Here is a 15,966-nt window from a genome sequence, read left to right as displayed (position 1 = left end):
ATAAAAAAAAGGGTGTCTTTTGATTGTGTCAGGAGCTGCAGATGACATGTTTACTGCACGCTGCAAAATCTTTTTAGATTAGATTAGCTACAGTATGGAAACAGGCCCTTCGGCCCAACAAGTTCATACCAACCTTCCGAAGAGTAACCCACCCAGACCCATTCCCATGTTCACCCCTGACAATGGGCAATTTAGCATGACCAATTCATCTAACCTGCACATTTTCTGATTGTGGGAGGAAATCGGAGCACCCAGAGGAAATCGACACATACACAGGGAGAATGTGCAAACTCCACACAGACAGTCGCCCGAGGCTGAAATCGAACCTGGGACCCTGGTGCTGTGAAGGCAGCAGTGCTAACCACTGAGCCACTATGCCACCACTGTCTAATATGGTGAGTGCTGATAGCCCTTCCACTGTTTTCACAGTTGTTTTGCTATTACAAAATATGATGTCTTGTAAATGGCTGCAGCTATTGCCTTTTGTTTATGTTGTGATTGCTTATAGCTATATCTGTATTTATTTAGCCTTTACTACGATAGGCTTCAATTGATGATTGCTATACATGGCTGTGTATTTATTTATCTCTCTAAGTGAGTAAATCTTTGTACTTCTTTTTTCTTCTAGAAAACCAATTTTACTTCAGTTTCTGACCAGCTGGTTTACCAACTTGCTGCTCTAACAATGTGCATCTCTCTCTTCTTTGGGACAGCATAATCTGTTGCTTCACTGTGAGTAATACCATGGACATCTGCTAATCTATCCCATTCGATCTGTCCATTCTGCTAGTCTTTGTCCTGTCCATTGCTTTATCTAACTGTTTGTTTATTTCTGTTACTGTTTGAGCATTTGTATAAATGTAAAATCAACTCAGTGACTGGTTGAAATATTGTCTTCGTATAACAGCAGCAAATCTGAAAAGAGTTATGTGCACACGTTATTGAGAGCAAAGCTTGCTCGAGAACATAGGAAACAAAGCACTATTGTGTTAATTTCCAGTCAATGACATGAACACACAGTAACCTTAATCATGATATTGCTAGATATTAATTGTCTTTTGAGGACCTATAAATCAGGAACAGCTCTGGACTGTGGTATGTGGACTGCGAACCGAAGAAGTCACTAAATGCTTTCTGCTAAAAAAAATCTGTTTTGGTTTCTGTCTCACCAGCTGGCTTGGATTCTGTTCACACACTGAAACATTGAGTACAGTCAGCAAGATAGTTTATCTAATTGAAGGAGAAAGGAGGAGCCAGGCAAATTACTTGGGTTGACAACCCTTTGTTAGAATCTTGCCTTTCCCGATGAACTGAGCACTTGGTTACAAAGGTCGCGAGTTAACAATTGCTATCGCATAGACAACAGTCCATGGTAAATATTGACAAAAGGAGTTCTATTTGAAGCCTTTGTAAGCATCCTGAGTATTCATTTCATGCATGGTCATGGCTGAGCCTACTCATGGATTACAGTAGTTTTTAATGTACACTTGAGTAAAATTTGACTAATGCAATGCATAATTAGTTTTTTCCATTGCCAATAGGTGTGGGACTTTACTAAATCCCTTCTCTCTATAAAATCAGTATTTTTTAAAATGAAATGTCAAGGTGATATAAAACATGAGCTATATTGAGAAGGTAGTGGTGAGCTGACTTTGAATTACTGCAGTTCATGCGATGAAGATTCTCCTATAGTGCTGCTGGGGAGGAGTTTCATAATTTTGATCCAGAGACCGTGAAGAAGGTGCCAAATAGTATTTTACAAATTTTGGTGTGTGTGTGATGTGAAGATTTGTGGTGTGCTTACCCATTTTCTACCATTGTGTAAAGTGATGGAAATTGCATGTCTTGTTGATATTGCGGAAGAAGCTTTGCATGTTACTCAAGTGGATCTTACTGATGCTATAAGCTGCAGATACTGTCCAGTGTTGGATGGATTACCGATCTTTCTGATGCTGTTCTTTGTCCATCATCTCATGCGTTATTACAGATCGGACACTATTTGTATCAATTTAAAAAAGATGCACAAAGGATTGTGCTCCCTCTGGGCTAGGCTGCCATAGCAGGAATGTAATCCAAAAGATATCTTTCTAATGTTTGCTTCTGTTGAATTTGAATTGAAGTTGAGTATAAACATAATTGATAGATTGTATTCATCAGGTAAAGTTAAGATAGAGACACAGACAAAGACTATTCAGCCTAACCAGTCTGTGCTGATGTTTATACTCCATTCAAGCCATTTTGATTTCAAGGAGCAAAGAAATCTCCTGTCAATTCTACTTCAGATGCTTATCTAGCTTCCTCTTAAATGCATCTTTAGTATTTGCTTCAACTTTATCTTACACCTTATTCTCTTCTAGCTTGCAGCATAATTGAAATACCACTCTCCAGAGTATTCTCAAGAGTCATAATTTATAGCAATGGGCCTAGTGCAGGAAAGTAGGACTTTGTATCGGTCATATGTTTTGGGTGGTACAGACTTTTCTGTGCTGTATATTTCTATGACAGGAGTAGGCCTTGCAAGTGCTACACCTATCCAATGAATGAGTACATAAAATTTACTGAATTATTAACCTAGAACATTGTATACAATGGAAACTACTCTACTCTCCTTTCGTAAATGGCAGATTTGTGTGTTTTTTTAAAGGAGCAACATACTTGTACTAACAATGTGTCTGCTGTGACTCTGCCTCTGTGATCTGTATCTAGACAGCCTACATGGTCAAATGGCAGGTCCGCGGAGACTAATGCAAGTGGAAAAACCTGCTCTGCTGTTGGGCATTATGATTTTAAATAGAGGAGGTGGTTCCCAAATGGAATTGAAATCTGAACTAAAACCAATACACAGCAGGGTCTCACTTTATCTGGTGAATATTTAGATTTGAATTCAACTTGCCCCTAACATCTTACATATCCGGATGTATGTCCATCATTTCCTTTTCGTTTTTACTAATTGTTTTGGGTGTTGAATGCTGTTAATTTTTAAGAATTTTTTGATGGTTCTTTATAAAGGGGAAAACTTTGCAACATAATTCTGACTTTTTGCAAAGTCATAGTGATAAATTCAAAGCTTCCTATTTCTATCATGCTTTAAATTTCAGGTTCCGTAATTCTGTAAACTGTTTTGATATCTACGTATCATCCACTTTTCATATTTTCTGTTGAAGTAATTAACTAAGATGACTCAAATTGTACCAGTCCATTATACTTCACAATTGTACACTCCTTAACTACAGTATGGTACTAAATGTTCTATTATTTTGAAATGGTCACAGGAACACTAGCACAAACAAGGTGTTGCAATTGATTGATATTTGGCCAATCTTGCTTGCCAAATTGTTTTTTTTAATTTCTCTTGCAAAATATGTGCACCTAACAATTTTTTTGTTTGTGGTTGAAACTTATTGCTTATCACTATACTGATTCAATAGAAAGTTTGCGTTATCCAAACAACATTCGCAATTTGTCAATTGTGTTGTAGCTAATTCACGCTCACCTATTGCGCGTTACATCAGAACGACCTGTAGCAATCTGGGCAATGTGCCTGTTAGGAGAGGAACTGATAACCAGGAGAGGGTCAGATGGGGCAGTGAATACTAAATCAGTACGAGATTACCTTGTTCATGTTTGACCTATTACCCTGTAATTACATTGGGTCCAGAATCAATGTTGAGAACTCCTGGAGCCTCTCCCTCCCAATTGTACTGTCTTAGACAGTACAGTGTCACTACCTCAGTTGGGTGTCTCCTGCTGGATGTACTTGAGGAAGGTGATGGTAGTGTCTGAGACATTGTCCTTCTGTCTGTCCGTCCATCTATCTGTGCGCTCTGATTCGATGAGCAGAATTATGCCCAGCTGTTGCTTGACTCATCAGTGGACACCTTTCCTGACTTTGCCACAAATTCCCAGGTGTTGGTAAGGAGGAGGTTACAGAGTTGATTTATGAAGAAAGGATTGGTCAGAACTATATTTAGAAGAATAAGGGGAAATGTCAGAAACCTATAAATTTTGTGGTTAGAAGTAACTTAATTATATGATCTAGAGTTTGCTCATGAGTTTTTTTAACAACAAGAAAATCATGCTTTCAGTGGTGAATCATATTTTGGTCTCTTTTCTTTGTTTTAAAAAAATTGTTATCTGTGGCTCAGTTGGTATTGTCTCAACCTTTGAGTCAAAAGGTTGAGGTTCAAGACTCCAGAAACAGAATATACAGATGTAGGCTAACACAAGTGCAGTATTGAGGGAATGCTGCATTATTGGAGGTGTCGTCTTTAACATTGAGTCGCTGGTATTAAAAGAATCTCATGATTCTGTGTCAAAGAAGAACATGAGAACTGCCCCTGGTTTCTGACTTGTTTTTGTTTTCCCACAACCACCATCAGCAAAAGCAGACTATCTGATCATCTTCTTCACATTATTGTTTGTGGATCTAGCTGCGTGTAAATTGGCTGCACGTTTCCTAGATGATGACAATTGAGTCCATAAGATATAGGAACTGAAGCACACTGTTTACCTCCTTTGAGTCTGCTCCTCTCCTCGATGGGATGATGTGGAGAAGCTGGTATTGGATTGGGGTGGACAACGTTAGAAGTTACACAAAAGGTTATAGTCCAACAGGTTTATTTGGAAGCACTAGCTTTCGGAGTGTTGATCCTTCAAGTGGTTGTGAAGTATAAGATCATAAAACACAGAATTTATAGCAAAAGATTACAGTGTCATACAGTGACATTATTGAACAATCCAGGTTTGTTCAATAATGTCAATGTATGATACTGTAATGCTTCCAAATAAACCTGTTGGACTATAACCTGGTGTTGTGATTTTTAACAATGAGATGATGGCTGATCTGATTATACTGAGCTCCACTTTACTGTCTTTTCCCCATAACCCCTGATTCCTCTACTGATTAAAAATCGGTCTGTCTCAGCCTTGAATATACTTAATGACTCAATCTCAACAATCCTCCTATGGTGAAGAATTCCACAGATTCACAACTCTCAAAAGAAATTCCAACTCCTCTCGGTCCAAAATCAATGACCCTTCCTCTGTGATTACGTCTTTTGATTCTAGACTCCTTCACAAGTGGGAACAGCCACTCAGCATCTCCTGTCAAGTTCTGAAAGAATCTTGGTATGTTTCAGTAAAGTTGCACCTCCATTACTCCAATGAGTACTGTGAAACTCTGGATTGCTCCCAATTCCAGTATATCTTTATTTAGTCAGAAATCACACAACACCATCTGAAGTAACCTGATGAAGGAGTAGTGTTACGAAAACTTGTGATTTCAAATAAACCTGTTGGACAACAACTTGGTGTCGTGTGACTTCTGACTTTGTCCACTCTAGTCCAACACTGGCACCTCCATATCATATCTTTCCTTAGTAAAGGGCCCAAAACTGTTCACAGTATTCTAGCTGTGATTTAACTAGTGCTTCATATAGTTGTAGCAAGACTTTCCTATTTTGATACTTCATTCTATTTGTCTACTGAAATTGTATGCCATCTTTTCATGGTTTATGCACCAGGACTGCCAAATCCCACTTTGCTGTAGCTTTCTGCACTCTTCTTCCATTTATATGGTATTCAGCTCTTCAATTTCTCCTGCCAAAGTACATACAATTTTCCCACATGATATTCCATCTGGCAACTTTTTGCCCACTTGCTTAAACTGTCTAGATCATTCTGTAGACTATCTGTCATCCTCACTACTTGCTCCCCACTTATTTGACATCTGCAAACTGTGGTCCATTCACTTACCTCATCCAAGTTACTAATAGATATTGTAAATAACCTAGTGCTGATCCCCGTCCACTGACTACAGATTGCCATCCTAAAAATGACCCCTTATTCCAGCTCTATCTCCTATTAGTTTCCCAATCCTCTCTTCATGCTAATGTACTTCCTCGAACAACATGGGCTTCTACTTTGTTAAGTAGCCTAAAAAATGTTCTCATCAAATGCTTTCTGAAAATCCAAATAAAAGGGGAAGCAGTGGATGAAATTTATCTACCTTTATAACCTCCTGAATGAATTTTCATAAATTTGAGGTATGATTTCCCCTTCATGAAGCCACGATGACTTTGCTTAATCATATTATGTATTTCATTTATATAGAATGTAATATTTTTCCCAATAACAGATGTCCTATAGTTACCTTTTTTTTGCCTCCTCCCCATTTTGAATAAAGGTGTTACATTGGCAGTTTTCCAATTCTCCACACTTTTTTTTTCCCCAGAATATAGGAAGATTACAACCAGTACATGTGTCGCTGCTACTTTTGATACCCTCGGGTATATGCCATCTGGTCCAAGGGACCTATTGGTCTTCAGCTCCATTCGTTTCCCTAGTATCCTTTCTCCAGTGATCATTACTGCATTTGCTTCCTCTTCCCACATGCGTCCCCCCCCCAATGTTCCATGATTATTGAATGTATTTGGAATTCCATTATATATTACACCGCTAAAATCGATTATTCCACTCCTCTGCCATTTCTGGGTTCATCATTACTATTTCCCTAGCTGCCACCTCTAAACGGCCTCTCTATTCCCTTTTATATATGTAAAAAAGCTCTTGTTGTCAGTCTTGATGCGACTTCCAAGTTTACGTCAAAGTTTATTTTCCCTATCTTTCTTTCTTTATTTGCTGTCATTGTTTTGGTTATTAACACATTCCCAACTGCCTTGTTTACCACAAATCATTTTCCACGTTAAATTTTCTTTTCAATTTGATGCTATCCTTATCTTCACCTGTTAACCATTGTTGGTTTATTCCTTACTAGAATGCTTCGTTGTTAATAGGATATATATTTGTGAACTGTGGACTGCTTTAATATTGGCCATTGTCCCTCAACTGTCGTTGCTGCTAAACATATTTTCCAGTCTGCTCCAGCTAGCGCTGTCCTCATCTCTTTGTAATTACCCTTATTATCTTACTCCAACCCAAGATTCCACCCCAAATTGAATGCTAAAATTCTGCCATATTATAGCTACTGTTTTCTTGGGAATCTTTTAATCATTTATTAAACCTGTCTCAATACACATTACCAGATCCAAATTAGCCTAGTCAGATCCATAAAACATTGTCCAAAGAAACTGTTCGGAGAAACTATCTTCTAATTTATTCTGTATAGTACACTTCAACAAAATACTTAGCTGTCTGAAAATGCTGCCTTGATTGTCTTTCATTTGTCATCCAGGTAACTAAATCTTTTCAATTGCTCGCTGTCTCGCTTACTCTCTCACTTTCTTTCTCTCACGTGTTCTCCCTCTCACTGTGATGATTTGAAATCTTTGTTAACTGCTTCAGAACATCTGTGCTTTCTGTAAATAGCTCTGTTACATGGCATCACAAATTGAAGGACCTGCCATTTAGCGCCTCTCAAATTCACTTTAACCACTGTGTTACTTCCACAGGAAATGATGGAAGATTTATGTAGGGCATTTGACTCAGCTTGTATTTAATACCATAAATTTTGAAAGTCAAAGATGAGTGCATTTAGTTATGCTATTGTTGGAGCATTGTGTCTTCACTTTTGGCAATCTGTAAATTGGCTGCAAATTTTAAGTGCATAAGCGTTCTTGTCAGGGAGGACTACTTTTCTTGTGGCACAGCATTGTCAAGCTTCAGCTTTTCTGGCGAGACACACTTCCCTCACAAAGATAGTTGCACTTTAACTAGAAATTACTGTATTCATCAAAATTAAAAGAACTTTAATTATAAATAAAAACAAATGTGCAGCAGGTGATCATATTTATCTTAATTTCTCTCAGTATTAAATAATTTATTTAACAGCTACAGCTTTTACTCCCAGAACTCATTTCCAGATTTCCTCTAGTATTGGCATCTTTTTGTGTGTAGGTTATCCTGCATTAGTCTGCTTATTAAACCTCCCTGACAAAAGATCACTTTAATTTCATGCCAGATTTCTGCATGATTTGCTGAAAGTTTTAATCATTTACCTCGAAGGCAATCTGTTAGCTAAAATATATAATTCTAAGTTATGTTCAGTAGATTTAATATGTTAGCATTCAGAGACTTGTTAATGTACTGTGACCTATCTCCTATCCTGCAATGGCACTGCAGACAGACTTTGCGAGATGTGGAAATCTGCTCCTCACCTACACACTGTTGTCAGTGTATTACAAAGGCACTTATTGCACATTGTTCATTTTGTATTTTGTACCACACACTCACTGCATCTGGATCCATCGCTCTGTGCCTATAAACTTCATGTGATGCCAATTTATTACCTGATTTCAGTGTGAACATATTTCGAAGCAAAGTGAATGTAAAAATAAGTGGCATCTGGTGCAGTGCAGCAGCCTTGATGAATGTACGCTGTATAGCAACGTCCCAACATTGATAGTTAGGCATTTGATTTTAAGTTTTTTTTCGAAAAAATGTTGCTATTTACTTGATGATTTGATGGTTTATGAACAAGAACATGCATTTCATTTTATTGCAATGCAAGACTGCAAGGCAATGAATTATCTGAAATTACAACAGTGACACTTACAAAAGTGCTTCATTAAAAATTTGAGACAGCTGACAGTCATGAAAAGTGCTACATAAATGCAAGTCTTTTTTTCTTACTAAATGCAAATTGAAATGCAGGGTACTTATGATAATGAGTAAAGCAGCATTCAGTTTGATAGGGCACTTATCTTTTGCAGTTTCAATCTCTGTTCTTCAGGGTGCTGTTATTGGGAAACTCATGCACCTTCTCGATCCAAGTGTAACAGAGAATTGTGTATGTCTCATTTAAATCCCAGATGATTTTAGCTTTGTCTCTGTGAGGTAATTAGGAGGAAATGAGCCCTTAATATAACGCTAAATAAAGAAACTTTTTGAATTGAAGAAGGGGAACTGAAACTTAAAACAAAAGGAAAAACTGCTCTTAATGGAGCACAACCTGTCATTACGAAGCAGAGAGGAGATGAACAGAAACCATTTTATGAAGAAAGTTTTATGATCTGATATACACGCAGGAGCAATCACTCCTGTATAAAGGGAATTGAAAAACTGCTCAAAAGGCTATGGGAATAAGGGCTTACACAAGTACAATGAGCTAGCTGACATCCTTCCATGCCGTGTCATCCTTTGATTAATGTTCTGCCTAACCACAAACCAGAAGTCTTTTGAATCATTATCAGAAGAAAAGCATAAACAGAAGTAACTCAGGGCTGATGACAATCGAGCTTGTTTTTTGGATTTTTATGCACATGCTTCTGTTCCTTGGCCTCAAGAGCTCAAGCACCCTTTTGTGTGTGTACACTCCATTTTCTGAAAGACTAGCACGATTCACTCAGCTGTTGATTATATCCTGGGTTTATCATTAACCAGAAACTGAATTGGACCAGTGATATAAATAGTGTGGTTATAGAGCTAGCTGAGGCTGGGAATTCGATACTCCTGTCTATTATCTACAAAACACACGTCAGGATTGTGATAGACCAGCACTCCAGCTGAAAATCCAGGGTGAAGTAATCTGCTTGATTGCTCCCCCATCCACCAGCTTCAACATCCCTCACTTCCCTACTCCACACTGTGGCTGCAATGTGTATAATCTCCAAGATGCACTGTGATAACTTACTAAAGGTCCTTTGACAGCACTTTCCAAACTCGGAACTTCTGATACTACATAGGAGGACCTGGGAACACTATCTGCAAATTTCATACCAAATCTCTCACTACCCTGACCTGTGCCCACACCCCAAGGACAGCAAGAAAGCAGCTTACTACTACCATCCTTCTCCAAAACCAGTCAAGATGAGTAATAAATGATATGCTACTGCAAAAAATACGGAGGTATGGCATTGAGCGTGCGTTAGAGGTTTGGATTAGGAATTGGCTGCCTGGAAGAAGACAGAGATTGGTAGTTGATGGTAAAGGTTCATCTTGGAGTGCAGTTACTAGTGGTGTTCTGCAAGGATCTGTTTTGGGACCATTACTGTTGGTCATTTTTATAAATGACCTGGAGGAGGGGCTAGAAGGTTGGGTGAGCAAGTTTGCGGATGATACGAAAGTCGGTGGAGTGGTTGACAGTGAGGAAGGATGTGGCAGGTTACAGCGGGATATAGATAAGCTGCAGAGCTGGGTAGAAAGGTGGCAAATGGAGTTCAATGTAGGTAAGTGTAAAGTGATCCACTTTGGTAAGAGTAACAAGAAGATGGAGTACTGGGCTAATGGTCGGATACTTGGTAGTGTGGATGAGCAGAGGGATCTTGGTGTCCATGTACACAGATCTCTGAAAGTTGCCACCCAGGTAAATAGTGCTGTGAAGAAGGCATATGGCGTACTGGCTTTTATTGGTAGAGGAATTGAATTCCGGAGTCCTGAGGTCATGTTGCGGTTGTATAAGACTCTGGTGCAGCCGCATCTGGAGTATTGTGTGCAGTTTTGGTCGCCATACTATAGGAAGGATCTGGAGGCACTGGAACGGGTGCAGAGGAGGTTTACTAGGATGTTGCCTGGTATGGTAGGAAGATTGTATGAGGAAAGGCTGAGGCACTTGTGGCTGTTTTCATTGGAGAAAAGAAGGTTTAGGGGTGACTTGATAGAGGTGTACAAGATGATTAGGGGTTTAGATAGGGATGACAATGAGAACCTTTTTCCACGTATGGAGTCAGCTATTTCGAGGGGGCATAGCTTTAAATTAAGGGGAGGTAGGTATAGGACAGATGTTAGGGGTAGATTCTTTACTCAGCGAGTCGTGAGTTCATGGAGTGCCCTGCCAGTAACAGTGGTGGACTCTCTCTCTTTATGGGCATTTAAACGGGCATTGGATAGGCATAAGGAGGATAGTGGGCTAGTGTAGGTTAGGTGGGCTTGGGTCGGCGCAACATCGAGGGCCAAAGGGCCTGTACTGCACTGTATTTTTCTATGTTCTATGCCAGCCAGTGCCGAAATCCCGTGAATAAATTGAAGACAGCGATTTCTGAATTAAACTGTACATCTGCAGACATCAGATGCTCGCTAGTTTATTGACTATAAATTATGGCGTATTATGTTATACATTCAAAGTAAATAGATCATCCAAAGTCATCTTCGTGCAGTTTAAAAAAAACAAATTTTCATAACAATGATGGGAAGAAAGTTTATCATTTCCAATTCAAGCATACAATTGAAGTAGAAAAAGCTCCCAGTATTTTCTTCTCTCAATTTTGCCCTTTCACCCATAATTGATGCATGCCCTTCAACACGGTCTCCAGTATTGTTGTTGCTAAACTAAAGGAAAGTATGTTGTCACAACAGTTCTTTCAAAAGTGAGAAAAGTAAAGTTTTCTCTGCTATTTTACATAAAAGTGCCTCATGTCAGAGATGACTGCAAACTTTTTAACACCAACATGCTCAGAGTAATTCATTAAATAACTTTTTTTTCTCAAGGTGTAGACATTGCAGGTAATACAGGCATGTACAGATAGCTTCATGTCTAAGTTTTGATGCCACGGAGGAGTTTGCTATGCCACCTTTCGTAGAGGGTCTGAGTTGGCCAAGTTGGTGTGGGGCTTGGGTCACATGCATGCCTTCAAATGGATAAGGGCAGTAGATCTCTTTCCCATAAGACATTTGTGAATCAGTTGGATTTTTACAAAAAACAGTCCTTGAATTACTGTTAATCATTTTCTGATTTATTAATCCTGCAACCAGCACTGACCTACGAGACATCGACAACATTTTAAGACAGTCACAATTAAATTGGACTTTTGATTAAAAGCAAGATACTGTGTATGCTGGGAATCTGCAATACAAATAGAAATGCTAGAGGAGCTAATCAGGTCTGGCAGCATCTGTGAAGAGAGAAACAGTCAACATTTTGAGACTTTTTTCAGGAGTAACTTCAATGTAATGCAAAAGGAAGTAAGCATAATCTGAGGTTCTGTCTTTATTGAAGATGTTTAGACCAGGCTATCTGTGTATTTGTTAGACTTCAGTCCTCATTGCCTGGTCTCCCATGTTCTATCATCCATAAAGTTGGGCTTCTCCAAAACTCTGCCTGTGCCTTAGATGAACTAGGCATGTTCGGACTCTTCACCCCATATGTATCCTGGAACCGATATTGATTCCAATTCAAAAAACATTCAGTTTGAAAATTCTAGTCTTTGTTGCAATCCTCAAAGACACCTGTTCTTTTCAAGTGCAGACTGTGCAGCAAGCCCAATATTAATTGCTCCATTATTACAGACCATGTCTTCAGTTGCTCAGGCCATTGGCCTTGGAATTCCCTTTGCATAGCCTTTCTATCTCACTTGTCACCTAATATGTCTTTGTGTCCAATTTTGTTTAGGTTTCCACCTTAAACCCTCCTTGGGAGAGTTTGACGTTAAAGCATTATACAAATACAAGTTTTTTGATTTAAAGATCAGCTGCCTTGTTAGAGTGGGCAGTTGGGGTCAACAATTCTTGATGTGTGACAAGAGGTTCCAACACATGACATCCCAAATTTATCCCAATAAAACACTTTTGACCAGCTTCAACACGTATGTAACCTGTCAAAGTACAAAGCCACTTCCTCTTTTCTGGAAAAAAAATGGAATGTTCTTCATGCTCAGTGATTTTCCTTTCACTAGATGAATCCCATTAAGAATCTTGTCAAGACCAGTAGGCTGTCCTGGATAATTGGCAAACCGACAGAGATTTTCAGAGTCCAAGCCAAAGTTCCTTCCTTAATGAACATCACCAACCCAGGTTCTTGCCTAATGGGAGAAAACAGAAACATTGATTTGCCAGGTCAAATTCCTTGCTGAAGTCAAACTTTAATCAAAAACCATAATTTTGACAAGTTAACTAATACTTCAAATTATTGAAAGCTGTTATTGGAAAAACAAAGGGTGACTTCCTCATTGGATATTTGAATTGTACTCTTGATTTTTATGAATTGTTCTTTCTTTATATATGGCTAGTAACGTAAAGATTCACTTGCCTTTGTCAACAATTCAATGTTCCATTTGAAAATAGCCAGTATTCTGAGAATTTGATAAAGTGACATTGGCCCATGTTTAAACCTAATAACAAAATTATTACGTGGGGCGACAAATCAAAATGAATTTGGAACCTGTCTGAGAGCTGTCAGTGAGTAAGTGACCGGTGCATTTGTTTTTCTCAGTAATTTCTTTGTTCGATGGGATTGGCATGTCAATGTTGTCCGACTCAAATATGTCATTTTGTATTATTTCTGCCAAACAAAAAAAGGAGTGCTTTGGCTGTGAAATACCAGTGCAGTCAAAGAAAAAAGGAAGTTGTGCCTGTAATACTTCTATGGCCTCTGTATGACCGAAAGTATTTTTAAAAATTTTATAGCCAGTGAAGAATTTTTGAAGTGTAGCGACTGGTATAATTTAGGAAATGCAGCAGGAAGTTAGATTGTGAGTAGATTCCAGTAATGTTTTTTCTCTCCAATGTGTAAAGACATTGATATAACATTGATAGGACTATACCATTGCGTTACACAATGTAATTTGCAGCGATGTGCATGGCTCACTGAAGTGCTAGCATTTGCTCTGTAGTTGCGTACTAATCTCTGAGTCAGAAGATCATTGATTTGAGTGCCAAACAGGGAGTTGAGCATAGATCTAGCTGAATCTCCAGTACACTACTGAGGATGTGCTGCACTGTCAGAGAAGCCATTTTTCAGAACAAACTTAAGGCCTTCTTTTATTTTAGTGTCTCAGGTCAACAAAACTACATTGCTTGATCCTCTTATAAAAGTTGGACAGAGTTCTCCCTGATGTCATGTCCTGGCTGATGTTTATGTCTCAAACAATGCAACTAAAGCAAATTCTGATTCTCATCATTTCCTGGGAACAACATGAGCAAACATCAAATACACTTCTTCAGAAAATTTCCCAAAGTGATTCATATCTAGAAATTGTAAAATGTTTATATTCATTTCTCATATTGGCCACTTTTGGAAATGCCATCCCTCTAAGCAGATTTTGTTTTGCTGTTCACTTGTAATGTAGACTTTGTGATTTAGATATATTTTAATATCTTTTGTTGTAAGTTGTGAGTTTTGATCTTTGGTTACTAACTCGATAGGATTTCTGTGCCTGAAGTTAATAATTTAACTGGCAAGTAATTTTATAGCCATGTGACTTATTTCCAAACAGTTTTAGAGGCCTAGCTTTAGTACTTCGTTTTGTCAACCACTAATGGATTTTTATTTATCTTCGATTGTTTAGCAAGCCAGCAATGCAAATAATGGGGTCTCCTGGCTTGTTAAAGATTTCTGGAATGTGGCTTTCTCAGCTTAAGGGCAACATCTTTGGCTTGAAGAGAGTGAGCATTTTTTTTAAAATGTAGTTTTTTATTTGCGTTTTGAACAAATAACCTGATGAAGGAGCTTGTATCCAACAAGGTTCTAGAGAAGAGAAGGAAAGGATGAAACTATATTATCTTTTAGAGTGAGGAATTAGTGAGTCGCAGAGCACAAGTGTTGGAATAAAACTTTGAAGAGGTTACTTAAAGATGAGTGTAACAGGCGTGTAACAGCTTCAGGAAGAAGCTAATCTGCAGTTTGTCTATAAGCGAGTCGTAAGTGATAATTATTGAGTTGGTAAAGACAGGATGGACTCTAGTGTGAGTTCTGTACAAGTGCTGGTTTTTAGGTATAATGTAAAAGCTGTTTTGTTTCTTTACTGTCTTTATAAAGTAGTGTTTTGGGATTATACTTGTACAGTGTGTTTAAAATTCTTTGAATTAATATTATGATTTTGTTTTATTTTAATTTTATTTGTTTCATAAAACAGAAGTTTACTATTAAAGCAAAATCTGCAGAATTGCTACCACTGCACCACAAGATCCCTGAAGTTGCTAATAGAACTGTCATATATTGTCAGAATATTTTAGATATTTGCTAATCATCCTGTTCAGATGTTTGTACACGTTTCTGGAGATGAATTCAGATTTCCCTTGCTCAGAGGCAGGGATACTACCACTGCACCACAAATGCCCTTCAAAAGAGATTTTTCTAATTCACACTGTTCAACATCATTATTATAAATTTCTCGAGCAAATGGGACTTGAACCCAAATCTTCTGGATAAGGGGTGAGGCCCCTTTTGGTTTGGAGATTTTCTAATCAACTTGTTCAGAGATGTTATCACACGACTCTGAAGCAGATGGGATTTGAACCTGGATCTTCTGGCTCCAAGGACCACAGCAGCCCTCCCCTTCTGGTTCAGACTATATTTCAGTCTGGTATAGGCAACAGCCCGAGTCGACCTAATTGTGAGCACCTTTAATCAAACTGCTCATACCCATGACATTAAATCCAGATCTTTGATACCGGAAAGTAGGGACCACTTGCCACAAATGTACTCCCTTCAGATTCAGAGTGTACCCTCCAATGATATTCATCTTATCTCAATTAACTCCTGCAGCTCTCCTGCTCTTTCAATTTTTTTTAAACAGGAGTTGTGTTTCTAACATTGCCACCAGTGACAATGACATTCGCAGTGAGTATTGCTCACTGCATTCCATCAAATACTAACTCAGGCTCTTCGAACACCTGCGCGCACACTAATCTTCCCTCCTAGTCCTCTTTCTCCTTTTTCCCCGCATAATTATGAAATTATTATTAAATCATATATTTACATTTTACTACTACCCTATCTCTCTTCCGCTCCCCTCCCAAAGAAGAAACTGGAGACTTTACTGTTCTCTACATGTGCTGTTTAGGTTTGAAACAATAATAGGTTCTCTGGTTCAGAGAAGTTGATTTGGATGGTCTGAGGTCTGTTGTCTCTTGAAGTGGAGGGTCTTTAATCTCATAGGAGAAAGTGAGGACTGCAGATGCTGGAGATTAGAGTCGAAAGTGTGGTGCTGGAAAAGCACAGCAGGTCCAGCAGCATCTGAGGAGCAGGAGAATCAGCATTTTGGGCAAAAGCCGTTCACCAGAAATTGCTGATAAGGTGCCTCACGGGAGGCTGCTGAGTAAGGTGAGGGCCCATAGTGTTCGAGGTGAGCTACT

At 38.6% G+C, this 15,966-nt stretch overlaps 1 protein-coding gene across 3 annotated transcripts in view; it reads left to right on the top strand.

Annotated features, from left to right (window-relative positions):
* Positions 1 to 15,966, top strand: part of LOC132813273 (myelin basic protein-like) — a 180,591-nt gene that overhangs the window by 12,458 nt on the left and 152,167 nt on the right. Inside the window, exon 2 of one of the 3 annotated variants that reach the window (XM_060823118.1) lies at positions 629 to 732. The exons of the other annotated variants lie outside the window; for them this stretch is intronic. The gene's annotated coding sequence lies outside the window, so the exon portion shown is untranslated. The remainder of the gene's footprint in view (positions 1 to 628; positions 733 to 15,966) is intronic. 3 annotated transcript variants of the gene reach the window in all.

This window comes from Hemiscyllium ocellatum, chromosome 4, assembly GCF_020745735.1.
Source record: "Hemiscyllium ocellatum isolate sHemOce1 chromosome 4, sHemOce1.pat.X.cur, whole genome shotgun sequence".
NCBI lineage: Eukaryota > Metazoa > Chordata > Chondrichthyes > Orectolobiformes > Hemiscylliidae > Hemiscyllium > Hemiscyllium ocellatum.
Note: the sequence above shows the minus strand (reverse complement) of the source record. Positions and strands in the feature narration are given on the sequence as shown.